At 41.9% G+C, this 23714-nt stretch overlaps 1 protein-coding gene across 1 annotated transcript in view; it reads right to left on the bottom strand.

The window, feature by feature from the left end:
• ADAMTS3 (ADAM metallopeptidase with thrombospondin type 1 motif 3) overlaps positions 1-23714 on the bottom strand; it is a 250743-nt gene that overhangs the window by 205828 nt on the left and 21201 nt on the right. The gene's annotated exons all lie outside the window — the stretch shown is intronic.

Raw genomic sequence — 23714 nt, forward strand, 5'->3', positions numbered from 1 at the left:
GTTCCTAATCATACTACCTATTATTGTACTGTATTGTATTGTTACACTGTGGATATTACAGGAGCCTTCAAACTGCTCTCCACCACTTCCCCTTCACTTCCGGGTCACTCCCCATAATGTCACTTATTTAATTACTTCTTGAACACAATTCAACTGGGATACTCTTCTTTATTGCCACTCTGAAGCTCCTCGTATGTGCTGTGATGAAGCCAGCTGAAGTTTTCACTCTCTTCCCCCCTTCCCCAAATGTGCCATGTCCATGTCTTTACGTCTATATTTTCCTCTGTTCAGACTGGCATTCCCTCCTTCCGATTTCTCTGTGCTCCAGTACTAAGTATTCTCTAAGATTCCCCTCCCTAAAGTCTTCCTTGATGCCTAGGATGGGAGACGGGAGTTATCATTCTTACCACTCTGCCCTCTGAATGCCCACCTGCCTCTTTCCCCTTCCCCCTCTCCCTTTCTTTCTCAATATCTCCCTTTTATGTTCACTGGTTTGACCGTTATTTCTATAACCGCCCCCCCGCCGAGGTTGTCCGGGCTTACTCATCTATGGGCATGGATGGGTCTCATTCGCAGTAATAACTTAGAAGTCACCAACTCCTGGACCTGCTGTCGTGGGATTTCTAGGCCCAAACAAATGACCGGTATTGTTCTAAGACTCTAAAATGTTTCCCATACACAAGTAAGTAAGCCTTTTCTCACTACAATTTTTATTTTGATGCCCTCCTATATTTCCATGGAGCTCAGACATAAATGCATTTAGGGCTAAAGCAGTAAAAAATATAGAGAGAGATATAGATATAGATATAGAGATCTATATATCTATATAGATACATAGATATATCTATATCTATATTTATAGATATACAGATATCTATATATATAAAGAAGAAACATTATCATCCTATGCTCAGAACTATTCTGTCCCTCAATGCCCAAGACCAAGTCAAGCTCAGAAGAGCTTGATTCTTCTTTCCTGGGGTAAGCTCTCTCTTGGGAGGCTCATCAATTTTCACGAAATAGACTTGCCCTGGGCTTCCCCAACCAGTCTACCAGCTGTGCTCCCTATCTGTCTACACTTCTGCCCAGACGCAAACTGTAGTCACTATCCTGTGTTCTCCTATGAATGCCCCAAAATCCATGTTTAAACCATCTATATCCTCCCCAAAACATTATTTCTAATACACAACTATCTCTAAATGGTAAAATAAGATAAAATAAACAAGTAACCCAAGTTAAGGATTATTTAACAATATTTAAAAATTAATCTAAATATTTATACGCTTTATGTCAGATAACCCAGGCCCATAACTATTTGAGCCTAGTTCTACATAAAGATTCCTTCCTTCTCTATTTTTCTAATATTCACACTCCCTTAAAATGGCAAGTATCTCTTGAAATCAGTTTAAAAAGATGAGCACAAGAACTTGGTACCTAGTTTACAGGGTTGTTATTAAACATAATACATACAAAGTACTTAACAGAGATTCTGGCATATAACCGGTACTAGATAAATGTTAGTTTATATTATTCTCATTGCAAAAGCAAGATTTACTTATAATTATTCCAAAACAAGTTCTATAAAGAAACACCCTCAAAAGTAGCTATTTCTTAAATTAACCATAAAAGAATCACATATCGTGTACATTGCCTAAATTCTTTCTCAATAATTTCCTCCAATTTCCATTGAAGTTATCCATAGCTTTTAATTATTTGCCTCCATTACTATAATAAAGGGCAGTTACCAGAAAAATCAAACCAAAGTTAACCACAGACAAATGAATGCTTTCAGTCAGCAAAGAAAATGACTTCAACAAGTTCCCAGACTCATTAACTATACCATTGTTCTACCTAGATCTCTGAAATAAACTCAGAATAGGGATCTAGGTTTCCATGTGAGATGTCCCCCAAACCTCCCCCTCAAACAGAGCTTTAATGTCCCCTGAGACATATGGGGAAAGAGAACTCGAGAATTTCAAGTAAAATTATTGGAGACTCTATAAAAACAAAGCTTAAGTGACATGGCAGCTTAAATTGCTGGAACCAATACGATCGAAGAGGACCCCAAGGAAGGGACATTTCACAATCATGTAGGAAATGGTACATCCTCTCTCCTACACACAAACATATAATTGGAAAAGCAGACTGAAAACCTTCCCTCCCACCATTGACCTTGGGAGAAGAAGTGGTGGGCCAAACTTCATCCTCAATATTTGCCACAACTTCTGATCTTTTTAACACCTGGTCCGGCCTGCAAACAAACTAAATGAAACTTAATCCACTTACTTTCTCTCCATTCAACTTACACTGCTCTTCCATGACATTTCCTACCACCCCTCGGAACAGATTAGGCAGCTCCTCTCACGTCCTAAGGACAGTCTGACAAGACGACAGACCTGGCATGTTGAAGACATCTTCACACAACGCTTCTGTCTGGCTGAGACTCCAAGGCCAAAACCAGAAAGGGTATCCAAGCCAGCTACAAAGTCTATTATTCACATCGGGTACTGTGGTGGGAATACAATGGTCCTCTGAACTCAGACCATTCTCATTGCTCACTTCCGAACAAATACAGGATGATTACGCTGATCAAACCAAACGCTGCCATCCCCCGCACGCTCCATCACTGCACCTTGCGTAACCGCTCTCTGGGAAACTGGCAGAGAGATGAATCATAACCAACAGAAAAAGAACAGTCTTCACTTCTGACGGCGTTAAAATGCTTTTCAAAGGTTAAAACCATTATAAAAGTTAAAATGTTAACTTCAAACTTAAAAAAAAAAGAAATATCTAAGGCTGAGTGAATACTAGTGAGCTAGTTTGCAAACACGAGAAATTGGTGAACAGAATTAAGTCTTGAAAATATAAAATCCCAACCATAAGGCCACCATATAGAAAATAATGTATTCTTCTATTTTCAGATATTCTTGATAGACGATAACTATTCTATCAAAACAAATAAGACAGAATTTCATAAACCATTAACTTTTAGGGGTCTTGGGTATTACGCAACAATCTCTCATACAGCAAAGAGTAAAGAAATGACTAGTCTAAAAGTTGGGTTAGAGAAAAGAAGAAAAATGTAGGCAGAATGTATATTCAATCTACATTTGGCACATGCATTAAAAGAAAAAAAAATTCTACTTCCAATGAATTTTGAGGCAATTTCTTTACAACTTTATAAAGGTAACCCAGGCCCAGAGTAGTAACTCTTCTTTTACCTGCAAAGCAGTTTTTGGAGTTCTTACCTCTTTACACAAGTAGGTGCCTGTTTGAAAAAAGGACACTGTGATCCTATAAATTTAACAACCATTTTGTTTTCCAGTATTATGAAGACACATTAAACCCAACAGTAAAACTGTATGCAAACATCACTGATTAGAATGAAATCTACAAGAAAATGAATTGTCTACGTGTGTAAGGTAACATGTGAGGGAATTCTACATATTACATTAAATGTTAATTAAGATTAGGGGTGCCTGGGTGGCTCAGTGGATTAAAGCCTCTGCCTTTGGCTCAGGTCATGATCCAAGGGTGCTGGGATCAAGCCCTGCATTGAGCTCTCTGCTCAGCAGGAGCCTGCTTCCCTTCCTCTCTCTCTCTGCCTACTTGTGATCTCTGCTGTCAAATAAATAAATAAAATCTTTTTAAAAATAAATAAATAAATAAATTGTAATTAACATTAAACATGAATAATGTATTAGAAAACTTTTAAACAGGTTTTTTAAATAAGCGCATGACTCATTCCTGTTGCCTCTGTTATTTTTAAAAATTAGTGAAAATATCAATATGTAGCCCACTCAACCATGACTCATTGGGACACTGAGTTATTTCCATAATCTGAACAATATCTTTAACATGTAACCTGATTATAATAAGGCCATCATAAAAGACAACAATACCATGAAAATGTGACTTATATGTGCAAATACTGAGTTGTCTCTCGAGTACGATGATCAATCAAGCTTTGATTACAGAAGTAGGGCCTACAATTGTTATAACCTGAGTTTAGCCCCAGTTGGAAAAACATAATAATCTGCAAGATTTAATGTATCTTGTTTTCTATTGTCAGGAAACGAGAATACTGCAACTCAACGTATTTCCTTTTAAGCTTCCACTGCCAGTAACTTTAGAGGAAACTTTATTCCAAGTGTGTAATCTTATTCAGTTCATGTATTTGAAAAGATTCTTTTAAGCTTCTCTCCCATGGTCTTTGTTCTTATCTTTCATTAATGACTTAACTGATATTATCCTAATATGTGATATGCTCAAGTCCTTTCAGAAGAAAGTGAAAGGGTGGGGTGCCTGGGTGGCTCAGTGGGTTAAAGCCTCTGCCTTCGGCTCAGGTCAGGATCTCAGGGTCCTGAGATCGAGCCCCGCATCGGGCTCTCTGCTCGGCGGGGAGCCTGCTTCCCGCCCCCCCTCTGCCTGCCTCTCTGCCTACTTGTGATCTCTCTCTCTCTCTCTCTCTCTCTGTGTCAAGTAAATAAATAAAATCTTTAAAAAAAAAAAAAAAAGGAAGGAAGGAAGTGAAAGGGAGAGACTGCAACAAGAAGAGAAAGCAAACGAAGAATGAGGAGGGAGGAAGACAGGTGGGAAGAAGGCAGGACCGTGTGCAGACACCAAGACGCACCTGACCCTCAGAATGGTCCTACATCTACTATTCTGTTTGTGAAAACAACTCTAGACTCTTTCTAAATCAGTACCTGTTGACAAGGTCCTGTGCTTTGTAAAATGGAGGCAATGACAATGCTGTATAAACTATAAGAACAGCATATTTAAGATGAACCATAATAACCAACTTTACTGAATACTTACTGTGTCCCAGGCACTGTACAAAGTGCTTATGTGGATTATTCACGCTCACAGTAACCCAAGCGACAGGTTCTACTGTAACTGAATTAGTTATTATTGTCACCATTTTACTAATGAAGAAATGAGACTTAAAAGTAGTTTCACGACAAGAGGGGACCGGGAGGGAGACAAACCATCAGAAACTCAATCTCACAAAACAAACGGAGGGTTGCCGGGGGGTGGCGGGTAAGGACAGGGTGGCTGAGTGATGGACACTGGGGAGGGCATGTGCTATGGTGAGTGCTGTGAAGTGTGTAAGACTGATGATTCACACACCTGTGCCCCTGGGGCAAATAATACATTATACAGTAACCTGTATAAAAAAAAGTAACCTGTATAAAAAAAAAAAAAAGGCGGTTTCACATCTAGAAAGTGCACGGACTCCAAAGTCTACGCACTTACCCAGTGTGGATCTTTGTCAGTGTGTCTCGTTCGTGGGGACGCATTTTCTGAAGAGCATAACCGGTTTTAGGCTTCATGAGAATGAGGCATAGGGCAGCCAGTTCAAATAAAATACTGAAATGGATAATCGTTTTATACTGCCAAACCAACCATTTGAGTCAGCCGAGGAGAAGGGGCAAAAACAGAATTGCACAGAATGGGCAGCCGTGCTCCGACCTCTCAGAAGTACTCTGGCTTCATAACCAGGTGCTACATAGGGAAAACACTGGACAGAGATGGGAGTTGTGAGACCTGGATTCCAGTTCTTTCTCTGCCACTGATCAGAAATGTGTGACACCGATTTCATCACTCAACTGCCCTGGGCATCCGCTCCCTCACCTATAAAACAACCGGGATGGTTCTACAAGCACCAAGGACCCCATAGCGCTATGAGTAAAACTCCAGGAGGACACACAGGCTTTCGCATCCCCATTAGGCAAGCTCACAGCTCCTGAGGGGTCCGCCAGGGAAAAGGCATCTAGTTAGAGAGAGTCTTAGGACCCCATCCTCTTTGGTGAGAGGAAAAGCTTCTCCTTCAAGAGATGCCAGCGCACTGAGGAAGGACACTCCATAGGTCAGACAGAGAAGACCCACAAAGAAGCAGTGACCGGACGTTCCTTCCACCAAGAAGTGCTCCACCACCCGAGTCTAACTTAGGAAACCCCCTCTCCCCAGAGTTCTCCCTGGAACGCCACCAGTTATTAGAGAGACATCTGAACTTGAAGAAACAAAGCAACCAGGGAGACAATTAGGGTGATTCCGAAGAGAGGCTAGCTACCAGCTCTACCTAATGAGGAACAGTGCCAGCACCGCGACAGAAGGGGCGCTTACAGTAAGAAGCTCAGGGACTCCATTTGCTTTCTTTTGCCCTCACCCTGCAAAGAAAGGGAAATGCGCCAAGTCAAGATCAGATTTAAGTAAAGCTGTGAAGATCAGTCCATGTGTAGCGTTTCTCTCCTCCTCGGCTCCTTCCTGCCAGTGCTTTGACGAGCATCATTCCATCCTTCATGGGCCCCCCCGACGCGTGCGTCTCGCTCCCAGTCCCCCTCACCTGTCCTTCAGGGCCCTTCAGGAGCGGGGCTGCTCCCCTGCTAATGTGATTTGATCTATGCTAGAAACTCGGAGCTAGAGAGGACGATGGCCGAGTTTTCTAACGTATAAACTCCAGGCCCAAGGACTATGAGCTGGGAGCGGAGGGTGGGGGGCTTTCTGACCCCCCGTCAATCATCCCCACGTGCCTGTGACCAGCACAAATCAGATTCCCCCCGACAAGAAACACGGAGGGGGAGAAAGGGGTCAGGGAGTTGTCTCAAAAGAACTGGAGAGTCTGGGCTTCGCCAGCACCAGCCTTCTAGGGCTTCACCCCAAGCAGGAAATTGCTGCACGGCTCCACGGCTGCCCTGCCCCGGTGCCCGGGCGGCCAGCCAATCCACCAACCCCTTCCCTGGCCTCGCACAGACCGCAGCAGCGGCCATGCAACCCTGGCCCCACGGTAACCCTGGCTGGCCTGACAGGAGCTGGCAGAGAGAGTCCAGGGCTTGCTACTTAAAGCTATAAGCAGCTACGGCGAGTGGAGAGGAGCCGCTTTAGCAGCAGTGGAGAAGGCCGGGCGCAGCAGATTTTCACTTGCCCTCAAGAACTCACTCACCTGCCGTGGCTAGGCACGCGAACTTGATAGGGAGCCGCTCAGTTCCACGGGCCCATTACTAGTACTCCTCTATCTGTCCTACCCAGCAACTTTTCTCACGATGAGGTTGCTTGATTTCAAATGCCTAGATTCCGTTTTCAACATCAAATCATACTACTGATGTGTTTGTGTGTACATCATTACACGCGTCTGTATCTTACACAAACACACGCCTAAATACCCACGTGGACTATTTTACATAAATGTATACATAGACCTCTTCGTTTACATGTGATTACACATAGGGAATACACACATAAAGAGAGACCCACATAGGTGTCTGTGTTTGAATTCAGGTTACCCAAGCTACCAGAAGTATTAGGAATACCTCTGAGAACCAGGATTAGCTGACAATCAAAGGAAGAAGTTCTGAATGCAAGTATTCACGTCTTCCAGGAGACGAGGACAAGACACTCACTCCTCTGGATTCCTAATCCACAAACAGGAACTGTTGTCAGGATTAAGATCATTCCTATAAAGGACAGATCTATGCCCGGCACACAGAGTCAATGCTCAGAAATTTTAACTAATATTAGTATTACGGTAAAACATGTACAGTAGCTCAGGAGGACTACTGTGACAAATTGGTTTTCTTCTGGAAATCAAATTCTATCTCAACCAGTTCTGATAATCTTCCCCCCACCCCCAGCCCCATAGTCTCCTTTGTCCTCTTACTTCATAAAATGGGTTCATCAAGTACCTCATCTAGGAAATGCCTATCCATGTTTTAAAATTCAGCTTATCGGGGCGCCTGGGTGGCTCAGTGGGTTAAAGCCTCTGCCTTCAGGTCAGGTCATGATCTCAGGGTCCTGGAATTGAGCCCCGCATCAGGCTCTCTGCTCATTGGGGAACCTGCTTTCCCCTCCCCCTCTGCCTGCCTCTCTGCCTACTTGTGAGTGCTCGCTCTCTCTCGCTCTCTCTCTCTGTCAAATAAATAAAATCTTAAAAAAAATAAAATAAAATAAAATTCAGCTTATCTACCATTTCCTGGAAATCTTCCCTGCCCCGAGCCTAGGTCTGATGGCTTTGTTACCTTTTTCATAAAGCAATGCCTCTTTCCTTCATATCTTTCTTTACTCAGTTGGATGACTTTAAAAAGTAATATCTTTATTGGAGCGCCTGGGTGGCTCAGTGGGTTAAAGCCTCTGCCTTTGGCTCAGGTCATGATCCCAGGGAGCCTGCTTCCTCGTCTCTCTCTGCCTGCCTCTCTGTCTACTTGTGATCTCTGTCTGTCAAGTAAATAAATAAAATTTTTCAAAAAAAAAAAAAGTAATGTCTCTATTTCCCACTCTAAGCGTGGGAACTTCAAGGGAGGCAAACAGGAGGCTTGCTTCTGTTCACTGCAGCATCCCTAGTGCTGAAAAGTACCTAACACATACTCAATGATCAATAAATATTTACTGAATGAATGAACAAGTTAGCCGATATCAATCAGTGTGTTCCCTCCTAAGAAGCACAAGGAGAGAAAATTCACTCACAGGAATATAAAGAATCTTGGGAGTTACCAAGAAACACAAAAAATGGAAAAACTCGTATTTGCCTGAAAAAAGTCAAACCATCCAAGAAACTGAAGAGGTGTGGCTTTTTGTACTTGGCTTGAGAATCTTTATAACATTCCATCAAGGAGAAACCACAAAAAGAAATGAAAATTACAAAGCAGAGTTCTGGGTACCAACAGGGAAGGACAGGGAGGAATTCTACCCAGAGAACACACTTGCTCCTTTAAGGTTCAAGAAACTTGGGAAGTGACAGCCAGCAGATTACAGAGCCATGGAACTTAAATGCCGTGTTTTCGTTCATTCAGGAGTCATCTGATACTTATTATGCACCTACTGTATACCAGAAATGGTGCCTGGTTTTATGGATTTACTCCTTATGGATTTACTCCTGTTTTTTACCAGGAGTAAGCATGACAGACACCAACTCTCACGGAGTTTCTAGTTGAGCATAGGGGAAAAAGGCATTAAACAGATAATTTAGGTGTGACCGGCACTCAGAAAAGAGAACTATAGGTTGCTATAGTAACAACATTGCCTGGAAAGTCAGTATATATTTTGTTTTCTTCCAAGGAATTTATCCAAAGAATAATATTTTTATGTCTTTTTAAAAATCATATCTTTTCTTAAGCAACAAGTTGCCAGGATGATTTGTATCTATTCCTGTTGCTTAACAAGAATAAAGTAATTTAAGAGTCAGCCTATACTTCTACTTATGAATTTACATGTGGGTTTTGGTCAAGATGATGATCCCCTTCACTAACTTGTATGTACAAAAAGAGGAGACAGAAAATGAGAGGGGGTAAGAGTTTAGTTATGAAAATCACAGAAGGAGAGAGTTGATTTATTCGAAATCTTAAGAACCTTAAACCTTGAAGTTCATAGCACTCCATCTGTGAAAGTTACGCAGAGGGAATTCTAAACGCATGGAAGAAATATCTCTATGGCCCACCTTTCCAAAGTGGTACTCAGTTTCTCCATTCCAGTATTGATACCACTCAGTCTATCAGTGTTGGCTTCTTGACCAAAACCTGAGATGTGGGGCACCTGGATGTCTTGGTCAGCGGAGCATCTGGACCCTTGATTCGGGTTCAGGTCATGATGTCAGGGTCGTGGGATCGAGGCCCGTATCGGACTCTGTGCTCAGCAGTCTTCTTGAGACTCTCTCTCTCCCTCTCCCTCTGCCCCGTCCCCTCATGCTAAATAAATAAATAAAATCTTTTTAAAATAAAAGATAAATTTGAGATGCCAATAAAGGATACAAACAAGATTTAAACACAAACATAATACAAAGTGACTAGGGCTGCTGTTTTAGCCAGAATAGCCAGGAAAATTCTTTTAGTGGAAATGCCATTTAACACTTGAAGTGATGAGAAGGAACCTCTATTTAAAGATCTAGAATGGAATATTTTGAGCTGGAAAACAAATAAACAAACTAACAAAAAAAGCAACACTTCCCACAGGCCAGAGATGGGGACAATTTGGATTGTTTAAAAGACAAAAGGGAAGCCCCGTAGGGCTGAAATAGACTGAACAAAGAAATAATATCAGAGAAGTATGCTAAGACTAGGTTTTATACAACACTGGTTCTCGAAATGTAGTGTCACCTGGGAACTTGTTAGGAGAGCAAACCATCAGGCTCCTGAGCAGACTTGCGGAATCAGAAACCCCCAGTGGCTCCCAGAAATCTGTGTTCTGACAAGTCGTCCGTAAGATTCCCACACCCACTACGGTTAGAGACCCCTTGGAAAGAACAATGATTCTCCAAACCAGCTGCATATTAGAATTATCTGCAGCAGCATTTAATTTACTTAGGCTGAGCCTTACCCTAGAGTCAATGAATCGGTATCTTTGGGCTTGGTCTCTAGGTATCTCCATTTTCTTTAAAGCTCTTTGGATGATCACAATATACAATGATTACTGAAACTACTAACACAGGGTCTTAAAAATTATGGTAAGAAGTTTGATTTTTTTTTTTTTTTTCAGATTTACTTATCTGACAGAGATAGAGAGCACAAGCGGGCAGAGAGGCAGGCAGAGCAAGAGGGAGAAGCAGGCTCTCTGCTGAGCAGGGAGCCCGATGTGGGGGGGCAGCGGTGAATCCCAGGGCCCTGAGATCATGATTGGAGCCAAAGGCAGACGCTTAACTGACTGAGGCACCCAGGTGCCCCCAAGAAGTTTGAATTTTAGTGGGAAATAACTGAAAGTGTTCAAACAAAGTTTATCAAATTTAGTTTCAGCTCCTATGAGAAGGATGAAGAGCGGCAAAATAGAACAAGAAGACCAGTTAGGAGGTCACTATACTAACCTAAGTTGTAACACTGGAAATTCTGTAAGTGGATTCAGAACATATTTTACAGAAAAATCCTAAGACTACAGATTCGATGAGAAAGAAGAGGCAAGAAAAGGCATCCAGCATAAGCCCACATTTTGGGCCTAAGAAATTGTTGCCCAAGGGCACCTGGTGGCTCAGTGGGTTAAAGCCTCTACCTTCAGGTCAGGTCATGATCTCAGGGTCCTGGGATCGAGCTCTGCATCAGGCTCTCTGCTCACTGGGGATCCTGCTTCCCTCTCTCTCTCTCTGCCTGCCTCTCTGCCTACTTGTGATCTGTCCAATAAATAAATAAAATCTTTAAAAAAAAAAAATAGTTGCCCAGACTTTCTGGAGAAAATCATGCATGGCATGGCCATCAAGGATTGATCTTTGGCCCTTTTAGGTCTGGGATGGCTCTCACACCCCCAGCTGCAGATGCTGAATGGGCAGCAGGGTATGCATACAAGTCTGGAGCGCAGAGGAGAGGTCGGGGGTGCACATGGAACCACCCCTGTATGGATGGTATCTGAAGCCATAAAATCAGATGAGACCATCTAAGTTGAAAGCGTACATACAAAAGAGGGCAGGGAAAGCACAGAACCGGCAGAGCTGGTGTATGGACAGGGTGTAAGCCTGTGTCATACAAATCTGAAGAGAGTGATGGTCCTAGACTGTGACAGCACAGGACAACTGAAGATCTTAAGGCCTCTGTGCTGCCTTTTGGCATAACCGCCACCCCTAATTCTTGAAAGCAAAGTGGCTTTAGAACCTCACAAGCACTTCTTCTGAGTACTGGCTACTGAGTAACTTATGAGTATCCACTTCAGAGCTCCAACTACCGTCAGGAAATCTTTATGTGAATCAAAGAAGGAATCCAAGAATCAGACATATTAAGTGGCTTGTCCATGTTCATACAGTTTCTGTATTCTGCCAGAACGTGACCTGGGGTGGCACTCACTAGTGCTTCCCAAAGAACATGGAGCCTCCAGGCAAGGGGACCACGAGAGGAAGTTTTAGCTGGGCACAGTTAATCCAATCTGGGGCTGGATCTGACCTGTGCTGAGGCAGACTGGCTGGGATGATGACTGGGCAGTGGGCAAGGGCCAAAGCAGTACTACAGATCCAAAAAGAAAAAGAAAGAAAAACCTTGAAATTCTTTACCAGAGAAGCAGGTCAGTTGGGAAGAACCAGTATTCACTATCATTGCACATAAACAAGAAACAGTTGAGGTACAGAGGCTGGCACTAACTGAAAACTTGCTAAAAATGCAAACTTTCAGACCCCTCCCCAGACCTACTAAATAAGAGACTGAGACAGCACATAGGATTCTATGTTTTAACAAGCTGTGCAGGAGATGTTGGTGTCCACTAAGGTCAGAGGCCCCTTGGAGAAGCCATGATTCTCACCTTTTACTCCATATTCTGCAGATGTAACATGTGAGGGCTCTTCCAGGAAAAGGCTGCCTCGACAAAGCTGGTACAACATTCTTATGTTGAAGTGACTTGGTAGGTACCTCCCTAACAGTATATTCAAGGGACAGTTCCTAATATTTTATAAAAATATAACTATATTCCTCTCTTTATATACCCATAACATGTGTATATATATATGAATATACATATTTCTCTTATTTCCACATTTTACTGGGAGTCAAGATGAAACATCTCCCAAAACTGTAATAGCTTGGGTTGTAATAGTTGGGTTCTTTGGAATCTTCAAGAACACAAGATTTAGTCATAGTGGATTAAAAGTAAATTTTTAAAAAAGTAAGTAGAAAAAGCATTAGTAGAAGCTAACCATATCCCAACATTTGGAAAAGTAACACCCACACATGCAATGCCAACCCCCCCAAACCACGATTAACGAATAATGATCAAGTATGATGCTTTGATGTCTTCCCTGGCCGGGAATGCACGCACGCCCGAAACAAACTTGTTATAGAGTCATAGAAGAGCCATCTAACGTGAATCTCAGAAAGCTTATAGTCAACAATGTCCTAATTTTATTTTATTTTATTTTATTTTTTAAAGATTTTATTTATTTGACAGAAATCACAAGTAGGCAGAGAGGCAGGCAGAGAGAGAGGAAGAAGCAGGCTCCCTGCTGAGCAGAAAGCAGGATACAGGGCTGGATCCCAGGATCTCGGGATCATGACCCAAGCCAAAGGCAGAGGCTTTAACCCACTGAGCCATCCAGGCGCCCCAACAATTTCCTAAGTTTAGATCCCTGAGCCTGTTGGAACCAGTAGAGATAGTCATGGAAACCTGGGAAGGGCTATCACTACAAGGATAAGCAAAATGCTAATAGGTCTAAGAATGACTTAATCTTCTTATTAGAGAAGATCACCAGTGGGTATAGAGGGAAAGTAAGTTGTACTCACTGGGGATTTTGGCCAGCAATTTTGTACGTTTTTATTATTAATAGAAAGGAAAAATGATTGATTATCTAAAAAACACACTTTGGTTTACATAATATTTCAAAACCCAAGGTCCAACAGGTAGAACAGAAAGAACCACCAAACTAATTCGAGCTCCCTAGTTCTTAAGTTTGGGAAGGAGAAACATAGAAGTCCCACAAATATAGCCCTAATTTCAAAACATTCTCTTAGAGACACATGTTTCTAAAATGTTTCCAATCACAGCTATTAAAAAAGGCCTCCTCTGAAAATTTTAGATCCATGGTTAGAGTCTAGGACCAATAGGGTTCAGAATCTTACCTCATCATTATGCTGAGTTTAAGTCATTATGCAAAGTTGAAGTCAAAGGTAACAATGACATGTGGCTGACCAAACAGAGATGGAGATCGCACCGTGTTTTAACTATATCTGGATCCACATCACTCTTTTTGGTCTGTTTTCTTTTTCTAGTGGCCAGTTAATCCCATCTTCAGAGCCAGGTAGGAAAAATAAAGCACTATACGAAACCAGGCAGGAAAGCAGGAAATATTGGCACCCTCTGAGCAAGATCAGTATCCTGCAAGCTTAAAGGATTATTACCCCAAGATTCTAATCACTAGGCTAAAAGCATCCTGTTTCACAGAAAATGCTAAATGTAAGTTTTCCCACTGTGTTTGTGCTGCTAACATTTGCAGAATCTCTCACTAAGTGCTGTTCTTCCTTTTCTCTTGGGCTTTGCATGCTCAGACTGGGTCCCACTAAATTCACGTGACACCCTAGCATTTAATAGCACAGTCTTCTCAATCTAAAACAATCTTTCATTTTTAGGGACATCACTAGACAGAATTAGGCCTTCCAGAAATTTCTTGCATTTTAAATTGGAGTTGGATAATCCTGTCAATTAATCAAAAATTCACCATGGCCCCAAATGACATTCGATAATGTCATTTAAGTTCAAAAATGCACTTCCTCGTAGCTAGAGTTAGGAACACACCATGCCACCTTACTCTCTGTTCCTTGCCACTGCCTCCACAAAGTTATAAAAAATGCATACTTTTGCTGCATTTTTTTTAAAGGAAAAAGGAATTTTTTTTTTTCTGGACTGGAAAAAGAAATAGATATAAGATAACATATTGACCGTTGTCACCTGATGAAAGAGATATGAAATGAACGAGCTTGGTAAGACTCTGAACTCTAGTGTTTTACCCCTAATGCCACTACCCCCCCCCCAAAAAGAAAGTCTCACTCTGAGACTCAAGATTTAAAACATTTTCCCAAAACAAAAAGCAGGAAAGGAATGTTAAAATTATGACTTATGCCTAGTTAAATCCATTCTGGCCAGAGTGTGGGCTATCTCATACCACTCTAGGGAAATTTCCCTGAAGTAGTTTGCTGCCTGTTAGATACAATGAACCACAGAGAGGTCAACTGCATAAAACAGAAGTATTAACAATAATAACAATAAAAGGTCAATCATGAACAGTCACTACATCCTTGTCAACTCTGAAGAACCTATTATGTGGAACAAGATATTCTCACTTCCTATTTCTAAAAAGAACCTAAGAAAGAACTTTCTATATATGGCAGAGCTATATATAAATAAGATGGAGAAGAGTGAGGTTCCCATCCTTTGAAGTCTCCAGGAGGCAGAGGTTAGAGTATCCCTCAGAGCCGATGATAAAGGAGGCTCTGCATCGGGGGAGAAGGTGATGTGAACATTACAGGATTTTCACCAAGTTATTCACTTCAGAGAAGACTGAATTTTCCACAAATTATGTCACAGACTGCAATATTTCTTATTTTGCAGATTTCATCATTACTACTATTAATCACAAAATAGGAAGGACAAATCATTTTAAGTTGAAAAAAAGAAGTTAAAGGACTGCAGTAATAATCATCTAGTTCTTAGGGACCAGGCTGTGTGAGAAATGTCCTAACAGTCTTGCCAAGGTCTTGACCTGACCTCCACTTTACGGAAGGTAAGAGCCCTCCAAAAGGTCAAGTCATTGTTGAAGGTCACAGGCAGGGAGGCGGTGGAACCTGAGTTAGGTGCGGGCTTCTACACCAACGCCCAAAACACTCTCGCCGTGAGCCATTTCCCTCAACCGTTTTGCAGGAGTTTCGACTCCTGTCACCTGTAGGAGTTCTATTTTCCCAAACTGAACTCTTTCAAAGTATCCTAACTCTAAATAGCTTAGCTGGTGTTCCTCTTCATTGGAATTTATTGGCTATTCTCACCACAAACCACAAAATTAAAACATCTTTTAAACAAAAGTAGGCTATTACAATCTAGATCATACTTTTTAAAACCTACTAGGAAAAATATAATGCCGGGGTTTTTTTTTTTTTAACATTTTTTTTTTAGAGTTTTTTTTTAGAGTTGGTAAACTCTAAAGTTAGACCTCAATACAACTATACATCCCCGTTTCTTCAATCAATAAACTAGAATTTTCAGAAATTCATTACAATTATGGAAGATTTGAACTTGTTTATCAAAGAACTTACAAAACACATTAAGACTAATAACAGTATCTTGAGACATTTTGTGCAGTCTAATATTGCTCAAAAATTAAGTCTCTTGAAAACTATTATTTTTAGAAAAAACACTGAGTGATTAAAGTCCCATGTTTAAGGGACGACAGGGTGGCTCAGTCGATTAAGCATCTGTCTTCAGCTCAGGTCATGAACCCAGGGTCCTGAGACAGAGCCCAGAATAGGGCTCCTTGCTCAGCAGGGAGCCTGCTTCTCCCTCTGCCCCCTGCTCCCCTTACTTGTGCACAAACTCTCTCTTTTTTCTGACAAATAAGTAAATTAAATCTCTAAAAAATTAAAATTAAAAATTAAATAAATTAAAGTCCCATTTTTTAGAGACCAAGAAATCCCAAAGTCTGACTACCTTAATAAAAAGTACAATTGATTTTTCTATCCCAAAACTTGCCATGTCACTGTTGTAGACTAACAATAGTAGTTTAAGACCTCACTTTTCAATTGTATTTCTGATTAACCTCACTCATATTTCTAACAATTTAAAAACATAAAAGTTAATCATGTGTGGCCTCCTTGTCAACAACCTCCATTGTGAGAAGCATATTTAGGTGGCTTGGGGGCACAGAATTGCCACGGGCTTTGCTGTCCAAAGACACACAGGACAATATAGTTCGACCACCCGTTCTATGTCCTAACAACAAATTCTGTCGCTCGCCTTTGAATCCAAGTATTTAATTAAACATAGATTTTCTCTGCCTTTTCTATGGTCTGCCATATGTACATGCGTATATGTATTTATACGAGTGTTTGTGTACATATATGTATGCATATATATCTCTATCTACACATATAGAGCTACAGAGTATAAATACTATAAATGACACAAAACAAGATTTAATGTCAAAATTAACTCATCTATTGAGAGTTATTTTGTTTTATTTTTTGAGAGTCAGTAAGGCTGATCTAATTGTTCTTTATGTTTTTCTAACTTTCTTTACAGTAATGCTTTGTAAACAAATATCACTAAAATGACATCAGCAATACACCTTGGGGAATGGCAACAAGTAAGAGATCTGAACATAGAGTAACACAGAATAAATATAATAAGAAAGTGAGGAAAACAGTTCAGGTGGAAGAAGTAAGTCATAGCGGGAGGTTTACTAATGGCACAATCGCTGATCAAACTTGAAAGGTTAAAGAACCTAAATGATGGAAAAAGTCAGATTTTTCAAAGTCAAACTTCATAACCCTCTGAGATAGAACTTGGGAAACAGACTCTAGAAAAAAGTTACTATGAAAAAATATCCCTAAACTCCAGAGGAAAAGGGCCCATGACTTCAGAGAAATGCTCTTCTTTTCCTTTTTAAGATTTTACTTATGAGAGAGAGAGAGAGAGAGAGAGAGCGAGCGCTCGCACAAGCAAGGGGAGCACGAGGGGAAGAAGGAGAAGCAGGCTCCCCGCTGAGCAGAGAGCCCCATGCAGGGTCCGATCCCAGGATCCTGGGATCATGACCTGAGCCGAAGGCAGCCGCTTAACCAAGTGAGCCACACAGCTGCCCCCAGAGAAACTTTGCCCAAGGCAGAAACAAAAGCAACATCATTAAGGAGCAGGCATGGGCACACGCTCCCCCCATCCTGAATGCCCATGCAAGTCCTATTAACATCAACAACAGAGTCACTGCTTTATGCTCCCTTCTCTCTCTCCCTCCCTTTTGTATCATACTTGGTCCCACATTCAGATAAACACTGGCCCTCCTGTGTGTGTGTTCTATACGTCACAAAGTCCGTGAGGTCAAGGTCCACATCCTCCCTCTGTTCTCAAGGCCATCCCGGGCAGGCCTCCAACAAGACTCCTCCCTTTCTCCAGAGGCCCCTCCTCCCGCCCACCCCATCCCCACTGTCATCAGGGATTACTTTCACGTAAATGTTTATCTTTTCAAATCTCCGGTACCACAAATATTGCTTCCTCCGGGAAGCCTTCTACCATCTTCCAGGCAGAAAGCATCTTTCCACCCTCCGGGCTCTCACATCCCTTGCGGTCTAGGCTTACAACAGAGAAAATGCTCTCCCTTGCACTTCTGGTCTCCTAATGCCCGTCTCCTTTCCAGTGCTCTTGAAGACCAAGGTTATGCCTGACTGACCTTCAGAATTCACCACAGCAATCTGTATAGCACTTCCCAGAGCCTAGTGCTTCAAAATGCTTTAACTCGGATCCGTATTCCTGGAGGCAAAGATTAAGTCAAAGAACACGGTTTCCACAGTTGAAAACTTTGCGACTGGACTGAGTTTACAAGAACTCTGTGACCCCAAAACCTGATTATGCGCAAGGGCATCCTATCAATACCCAGCTGTCCTCTTGTTCTTGTTTTGTGATGATTTACTCAGAAGAAGGCATTTTAAGATGGGGTCAGCACTATTTTCACAGTTCTTAAAGTAGGTCTTGAGTGTCTTGAAAAATCTGTATTAGAGTAATGAAGTCATGGTTGTCAAGGCGTTGGGAAGAAGAAGCATTACTTGTTGTGATGACAGCAGAAAGAAAGAGTACTTCTGTTGCCCCTTTAATTTTGTTTTTCCATGACTGTCCAAAGGAAGATTTGCAGCCTCATATGTAAATTTTTCCCCAATTTTTAACTCATCTTTAAATTTAATTTTTAAGAAATTTACTATACCAAAGTTAAGGGAGATAATGGAAACAAATCATCATCAAAATGATATAAATCAAATAACAAGCACTCTACTGGTAATATTCATAAACAAAGATGAATAATTTAGCTTAACTACAAAATAACTATTATATAGAAATATTAGCAAAATTCAAAAATACTTCTGATAGGGTTTTTTTCTTTTTTTCCACTTCCTACTCTACGTCCTTGGATATTCTTCATATAAGATCAACCAAATCACACAAGAGAAATAGAGCCAAAGAAATTGGGGAAGACTTGACATATGTATGATTCTCGACTTATGCAAATCTGATATAAAATGTGAAAATGATCAAGGACTATGCCAAACCTTGCCTCCTTCCCCCAGATAAGCACATTCCCACTACCTTTATATTTGAGAAAGGGCGCAGAGTGGGAGAGGTCCCCGAACGGAGAGGCGCCCAACGAGGTAAACGCTGACCTCTCCAAGGGGCCACAGCTTGACTGACTCTCGGCAAAGCAGCAACGAGGCTCGCCACTGGATCTCCCAGAATAACTGAACTAGAGAACTTCCGACCATTCTTCATTTTAAAAGGGGCCAGTACATAAGGAATAACACGGAGGACATTAGGAAAAGTGAATTGGGGGGATATCGGAGGGGGAGACGAACCATGAGAGACTGTGGATTCTGAGAAACAAACTGAGGGTTTTGGAGGGGAGGCGGGTGGGGGGATGGGTGAGCCGGGTGGTGGGCATTGAGGGCAGGTACTGCATGGAGCACTGGGTGTGGTGCATAAACAGTGAATCTTGGAACACTGAAAAAAAAATAAATAAAATTTAAAACAAAGCGGGGGAGTGAGGAGTACCTGCTGCTTTTTTTTTTTTTTTTTTTTTTTCCCCTTCCACTTCTGGAAATTAAAAAGAGTTTAGGGGCTTTGAGCTCCTCCTAACCCTGCATTGCTAAAATAGCCTGGTGTAGGTAAGTGCCCAGAGGTAAACCAGGTTTCAGCCCTTTGTTCCTCAAACCTTCTAATGTCTCTGAAATCAGCATATAAATCATAAACAAACAGATCTCCCCCCCTACTCCTCCCCCACACTTCCCCACAATAAAACACAGAACACCTTTCCTAGACTTGTTCCAGGGGAGGTGATAGGCCCTCAGCAAATCAGGCTCCTCTCACAAAAGCAGATGTTCCAATGTCAACATCTAAAGATCAAGATCGGCCTTCCCAAACGCTCTTTTCCAAATCCACTGTATAAATAGCTGCAGACTTGTATCCATTTTTAGTATCAAACATTTCTTTCACTAGATTGAGCTGTATTTACAACCACAGGTCAAACATTCTTAATCCCAGGCACACTGGCTCATAATACTTTTTAGACAGACTTCTTAAAACTGCCTCTGCAGCTAGACTTACAGAAATAGGCATGGCGAGAACATGCTGTTGAGGGGCCCAAATCCCAAAGCAAAAAAGTCTCAAGGCAGGGGAATCTTAAGGCTGTTTCCTTTATAGGTTTGCAATTATCCTCCAAGACTTCATTGGGCCATGCTCCAAATCTAAGAAAGATAAAATACCTCCCATATTAACCAGATGTGAGCATCAGATATTTCAAAAAAGAGGTGCTATTTGAGGCGTCCCAATTGTTCACCTCAAGCTTCCAAGACCCCTTGCCCTAATAGTGAAGATCGCTGACAGAGGCCTCGGGGAGCCTAAAAGTTGGTCTAAAGTGAGAATGGGGCAGGAAGAAGAGACCCCAGGACAAAGAGCCTCTCCCACCTGTGCTGCAGGCAGGCCCTTCCTGAATTTATCTATGTCGCGTACTACTTTATTAGGTAACCCCTAGTGATTTCATCTGAAGGAAGAATTCCCAATGTTAAAAAAAAAAAATGCTGAAAATTTCTGTCCTAGATAGACTCCCCTGATCATAAAATCAGCCCACAAGGAAATCACTGAGCGGGATAACCCAGGAAGGCCGTTAGCAGTCAGCTCATCCACTCCCTAGCAGTTCCCTCTGATGCTAATCCAGGGGAATTAACAGAGCAATATTGTTCCAGCACGTCCAGAGAAATTCAGTTTCCTTACGTTATGAAATACATGAAATAAAGCCTACTAACCAAACAACCCTTTATCCTGGCACATTTGTAGACCACAAACTATGACTCTGAGCGGCCACTGCTCGCAGGGGAGATTTAATGGTGTTACAGAGTCAACGCCAGGGCTCTGTGGAATACAGAAATCTATTTTCAGCTGGGATTCTCAGCCAGAAGTGTCTTCCCATTATGAAGCGTGTGAAGTTTCAGAAATGTCGAAGCAGGGAGGTAAAGCAGGTCGACGCCCTCCAGCCGGAGACCACCTGCAGCCCATCTGCTGTGGACGGGCTGGGACATTCCATGTTGCACGGAGGGAGAACGCACACCAGAGGGAAGCATCAGCATTTCAGTAAAAAAAAGAGCGAGAAAGAACCATTCACGGGACTTGGGCTTCAGCTGGGTAATTTGGGGGAAGGACCAGAGAAGCTGGGCTTTGTTCTAGATTGGACGCTATTGGAAAGCAGGGAGGATTCATTGCCCGACCACCTCGGTAGCTCTTACCTAGAGGTAGGACAGACTAAAGCAAGAATAGAGCTGAAAACGGGAAAGAATTAGCAGTCACTCATAAATGATCACCTGGCAGAGAACAGGAAAAGGTCACACTAGATGGCAACATATTAGTTATTGTTGGCCACACTGGGTAAGAATCACTGTCACTTCCTTCAAGAAGACTTGGATGTTGATTTCAGAAACCCAGAGAATAACTTCGTTATGACGCATATCAATGTCTAGATCATATTCTAGACATTGGCTTCTGATACATCACTTGAGGCATCTTAGGTCCTCTTCAATCATACCTTTACTAAAGCACCTTTCCTTTGACCATTTCATACAGTCACCTGAGACAGGTGAAGTCTACCTTACCAGTTCAGTCAAGTGTCTGATTCCAGAGAGGTAAAGCAACTTAAGGGCTATTGCTTTTCAAATTATCTGTGGTGAAGAGAATGTTTTCTTTTCCCCCAATTGGTCTTGGACTATTTTGTAAAATACAACAGAAATTAATTACCAGAGGGGTGCCTGCTGGCACCGTTGGTTAAGCCACTTTTCTCCGACTCTTGGTTTCAGCTCGGGTCCTGATCTCAGACTCCTGAAATCAAGCTCTGCACCCCTCAGGCTCCACACTCAACAGGGAGTCAGCTTGTCCCTCCCCCTAGGCTCCTCCCCGAGCTCAGGCTCTCTCTCCCTCTCTCCCAAACAAATAAAGTCTTCTAAAAAATAAGAAGAAAAATAAAATGAGGGGCACCTGGGTGACTTGGTTAAGCGTCCGGCTCTTGATTTTGGCTCAGGTCATGGTCTCAGGGTCCTGAGAGGGAGCCCTACATCAGTATCCCTGCTCAACAGGAAGTCTGCTTAAGGATTTTTCTCTCTCTCCCTCTCCCTTCCCGCCCCTGCTCGCATGTACTTTCTCTTTCTCTTTCTCTCTCTCTCTCTCTCTCTCTCTCTCTCTCGCAAATAAATAAATCTTTAAATTCATTCATTTATTCACTCATTCATTCATTTTAAAAATGATAAAACTGGGGCACCTGGGTGGCTCAGTCAGTTAAGTGTCTGCCTTTGGCTCAGGTCATAATCCCAAGGTCCTGTGATCGAGATATCCCGGACCAGGATCCCTTCTCACCGGGGAGCCTGCTTCTCCCTCTCCCTCTGCTGCCCCCTGTGCCTGTGCGCGCTCTCTCGCTCTCTCGCTCTCTCTCTATCAAACAAATTTTTAAAAATCTTTCAAGACCTTTCTAAGGTCAAGAAGGTTAAGGTTAAATCCCTATATAGTCAGTTAAAGAGAAAAAAGGGTTTTGGAAGCAGCAACCAGGCAAGTTTATTTCCGTTCCCTACAACTGAACTTCCTATTTCATCTCTGCTAAGGGCTTATCCCACGCAAAACGATTCTGCAATTTTAAGAACTTGTTCCCAGCTTAATGAAGTGGTCCTAGTGTTAATCCCAGGGGTTTGTGGATTCGCTCCCCATAGCGCTGTTTGCTGTTCTTCCTGTTGTCATCACGGCGCTTCCTCCTGGCACAGGGCTGCTGTGAGCTGGACGCTCCAGGAAAGGCTTCACCCCGCATTCCCACAGGGCAGCACTGCCTTCTCTGCAGGCCGGACCCACCTTCTCCTGCACTGAGCTGAAGGCCTCAGCCAATTATCTCTGGTTCAAAACTGTCCTGTTCATCTCTCCGAACATATTTCTCTCGAAAACTACAATTTTCCAAGTTAAATGTGATTCTAACATATATATATACACACACATATGCCAGATATTTTGACACTTAAATCCCACGACAAATTTAACATCTTTGAGCTGCAGGAAGATGGTAACCACGACTCCTTTCGCCGTTTCAGAGCCTAGAATGGCACTTGGCCCATTACTGGCTCCTACAATCACTGTTTAATTAACTAAATAACGGATCAAAGACTGGAACAAATGAATACTTGTAGAGTGCAGTGGTAGTATCACACACACACACATACACACACACACACACTCGATATCAATTTACATGTGATGCTAACACAGTTATCTGAAAAATGAGAAATTAGAGAATCCTAATAATTAATAGTCATTCAGACTTTGTATCTATGTTCCTCTTCCTTAACAACTTGTTACGTGCCCAGATTTCTCATATCTATGATTAGATAATTAGACATGTACAATAAGAAAAATACTGGTTGCTGAGATGTAAAAACCATTGTGATGATGCATTAAAAAACGTTCCTTGCCTGTTACCTTCCTTAAACTGATTTTCCAGCCAATATCCCACATTTCAAATCTTAACCGAGAAGATAAAAAGTACATAATATTTTATGTTTTAAAACCAAAAAGTAACACTGGATTAAGTTTTATACTCAACGTATTTTACTTACAAGTATTATAAAGTGGTACCTTTTATATGATTTATGTTCTTTTCTATCTTAGGAGTACTGAATCAATCTCTCTCAATGAATACTTTGAACTTCATCTTCTAGAAAGTGCTTTCTTTTTTATTTCCTAGTCAATGACTGAATTAATTCACCTCTATTCAACCTTTGTATAGAATGAGAAAAATTCGAGTGGTTCCTTGTGTCTTCAAACCCTAGAATATGGTCTAGCACCAAACACGGAGTGTAGAGACCTAATCTAATGCAGTCCAACTTGAACATTGGGACCTACATATGTTCTGCTGCATGTCCTCTGCACTGGCTTTTAAAACCCTTCAGAACACCAAGAGGTAGGACAGGACTGCAAAAAGAAAGCCCAAAACAATGACCTTACCAACATTTGGTACAACATATGTGCCATACCACCGCTGGGCTGGGCCTATGCATGGAGAGCAC

This window comes from Mustela nigripes, chromosome 1 (genome assembly GCF_022355385.1).
Source record: "Mustela nigripes isolate SB6536 chromosome 1, MUSNIG.SB6536, whole genome shotgun sequence".
NCBI classification, from domain to species: Eukaryota; Metazoa; Chordata; class Mammalia; order Carnivora; family Mustelidae; genus Mustela; species Mustela nigripes.